The 3,689-nt window shown below is 32.4% G+C and overlaps 1 pseudogene; it reads left to right on the plus strand.

Annotated features, from left to right (window-relative positions):
• Nucleotides 1-1,483: 1,483 nt before the first annotated feature.
• Nucleotides 1,484-2,170, plus strand: LOC149190796 (putative E3 ubiquitin-protein ligase ARI1 pseudogene; annotated as a pseudogene).
• The last annotated feature ends 1,519 nt before the right edge of the window (nt 2,171-3,689 follow it).

Genomic DNA, 3,689 nt, shown 5'->3' on the forward strand with positions numbered 1-3,689 from the left:
TTTAATTATAAATATTATTATAATTATTATTATTATGGAATTAAGATGGATCTAGGTTTGTTTAATCATAAATATTATTATTATTATTATTATTATTATGTAATTTGACTGAGTCAAAATATTTTATTAATAATTATAGTTATTATTTTTTCCATTTTATTTTATATATTTATTATTTTTAATATTTAATTTTAGATTTGATCTCTAGGGGCTTTGTAGTTCTGGAATTAAGATGGATCTAGGTTTGTTTGATTATTATTATTATTATTATTATTATTATTATTATGTAATTTGACTGAGTCAAAATATTTTATTAATAATTATAGTTATTATTTTTCATTTTATTTTATATATTTATTTTTTTAATATTTAGTTTTTATGTAAATTCACTTAGTCAAAATGTTTAAAGGACAGGACAAGACTTTACAACATTTCCTCCATACTAGAGGAGCCCAATTAGAGTAGATTTGACTTGGTCATAAAGTCTAATTGTCATTAATGTGTTTACAGTTGGTACTTTAAGAACTCAAAGTTTCAACAACACATAATTTTTCCCATAGTATTTTCATATACCCATAGTTTTGCCCCTAGTATTTTCATTTAACATATAATATAACGTCAGGTTGACTCTATTACAATAAAAATAGTTATTGCCCCTATGTATGCTTTTTGTTGATGATTATGATTGGGATTAAACTGTTTAATATAGTATTTTTTCTTTCTCCCTACTCTTTATCCAAGTACCCTTGTGTAACATACATAACAAAAGCTTTTTCTCATAGTATTTTCATATACCCATAGTTTTGCCCCTAGTATTTTCATTTAATATATAATATACGGTCAGGTTGACTGTATTACAATAAAAATAGTTATGGCCCCTATGTACGCTTTTTGTTGATGATTATGATTGGGATTAAACTATTTAATATAGTATTTTTTCTTTCTCCCTACTCTTTATCCAAGTACCCTTGTGTAACATACATAACAAAAATTTTTATCTCTTTATTATTTGTAGGACACATGTTTCAACAAATACCTCATTTATTAAACCATTTATTATTTTGCAACATACAATTCTGATAAAAAAAAAAAAAATTAATTATTCTCTTTTCCATCTTGAATGTTTGATAAAATAACAAAAACAAATAAAGTAGCTTCAAAACTGATGAAAGCAGCTTGACTACATCAAATAAACTTTAAACTGCATGGTTAAAAAATAAAAAATACATCACATTCAGAGTCGCATTACCTTTTAGAGTTGGAAAACATTTCAAACAAGTTTGGATCTCAAACGAACAAGAATGTCAGCAAATAATTTTTGCTATAACTACAACACTGGTGGAATTATTTGCACATATATTCTAAACACGAAAACTCCAAAAATGCCAGAGTGCATTCATACATATTACTTGAAATTTGATTATAAAAATTAACAAACTAACAAAAATTAAAACTTCCTTACTCAGATAAGCGGATTAAGTGCATGGCTCCCGATTGTAATATCATCTGTGATGATAAAGACATTATAAGAAAGCTAGTCACTGTAAAAGATCCTGGAGCAGCCCAACGCTTCGATCGCTGCCTATTTCAGTCGTATATTGACGATAATCACAAAGTGAAGTGGTGCCCTAGTGTACCCCATTGCGGAAATGCAGTTCGAGTTGAAGGAGATTTTTACTCTGAGATTCAGTGTATTTGTGGACATCAATTTTGCTTTAATTGTTTGGCTCAACCACACTCTCCTTGCTCCTGTTTAATTTGGAAGCTGTGGGATAAGAAATGTCAGGACGAGTCTGAGACATCAAATTGGATTTTAACTAATAGCAAGTGGTGCCCCAACTGTGGGAAGAACGTTCATAAAGATGGTGGATGCAACTTGGTGAGCTGCGTATGTGGCCAACACATCTGTTGGTTGTGTGGTTGTGGTATTGACAATGCATATGATGCGCACAGTTGTGGTAGCTATAAACAAGATCGGGAGATGGATCTTGGGAAAGCAGAACGTGATTTGAAAAGATACACACATTATTACTCCAGATGGGAAGTACATCAGGATTCATTGAAGATTGATGCAAAGCAGTGGCAAATATTATGGAAAAAAATTATGGATTTAGAAAGTAAAGAATCCGAATCCGGTGTCAGTGGCTATGGTTGGCTAATAGATGGCTAATAGATGCACTGCCAAGGCTTTTGAGATCAACACGTGCCGTGTCTTATTCTTATCCTTTTGCGTTTCACACCTTTGGAGATGACAGACTGAGCAAAAAAAACTGACAGAAACGGAAAAAGCATTGAAACAGAACCTGTTTGAAGATCATCAACATCAACTAGAGGCAACGGTAGACAGGCTTTCAAAGATGATTGATGGAGATGAACAATTTCTTATCACCAGCTGGGAAAAAATTATTGATCTTAGTGTCCTCACTCAAACATGGTGTGCGAAATTGTTCGAGTTTATCAAAAATGATTTGTTGCCTGTCTTCAGGTTGACAACACATTTCATTGCTACCTATAACTCCATGGTTTTCCACATACTCTGAAAAATATGGTGAATATCAAGAGACAAAATAGTTCATGATCTATTATTCAGTTCCATGTATCAAATAGTTTATTTGGCTCTACAATCTGGCCATTTTATTTGCAAGAATTTCTAGTTTATAATTGGTTTTTATGGTTCTGTATTGTTTCATGGGTGTTAACATATTATTAGAAATAGGTAATATTTTTATATTGTAAATTTGGATCTTATAGACATTTGTTTTTTCCTTGTGGTTATTAGTTAGGGCCAGGTTTTTCAGGATTTAATTTAAACAAGTGCATTCTTTTCTTTTTTCTATCTATTTTGTGTTGGGTTCTCTAATTTCAGTTTCTTCACCAGTAGTTGTAGATAAATTTCCAGAAGTGGAATCACTCACTGGCGTTCTTATCACCAAGTTGTATTTCCTATGTTATGGTGTTGTTGGTGTTAAGTTGTATTTCCTATTTTATGGTGTTGTTTGGTGTTATGAGGACAACTGCTCTGCGTCCAACATATATACATATAGAGCAGAGTTGTGAAATGGTTGCCGCCAACATATATACATATAGAGCAGAGTTGGGGATGCTTGCCTCGAAAAATCTTGAATGATGACCCACATCTACAGAGATGAGAAGTTACTCATACCCTTTTAACGAACGACGGCTTATGTGAACCTTCTATGTGTTAGGTGAGTGAGTGGCTTCAGTGTGTTGTTTGTGAATGGCTTTCTGTTTGCTTTTATGAGATGTCCTCACACCATGCGTTGACATGCATTCTGGACGATATTAGACTACCATTATTGAAATCCACGATGAGATAATGTACATATGGTAGATATTGTAGATCTACCCAACTGAATAAATCGCCCACCAAGTGTTTTCTTTTTAACAGCCTTTACGCACGGCATAAATGGAGTTTAGACACTGCTCAAATGGATAACAATGTAAATAACTCAAGGATAAATTTCCTTCTTAGTCTTCGCTTAGACATTGATATTTGTTTTCAATTGCACATCATCTTTTTGCTTCTGATGTTATTTCATCCATCCCTTCAAATTTAGGGCATTCTCGTTCAGGACGGCTTAGGCCATTATGGGACGTCTTGACTATATAGAGATAAACACAATTCATCCATCATACATGCCAATATAGAGATAAACACAATTCATCCA

This window comes from Pinus tabuliformis, chromosome 3_1 (genome assembly GCF_031772625.1).
Source record: "Pinus tabuliformis cultivar Carrire ecotype Pingquan chromosome 3_1, CPIR1, whole genome shotgun sequence".
Lineage (NCBI taxonomy): Eukaryota > Viridiplantae > Streptophyta > Pinopsida > Pinales > Pinaceae > Pinus > Pinus tabuliformis.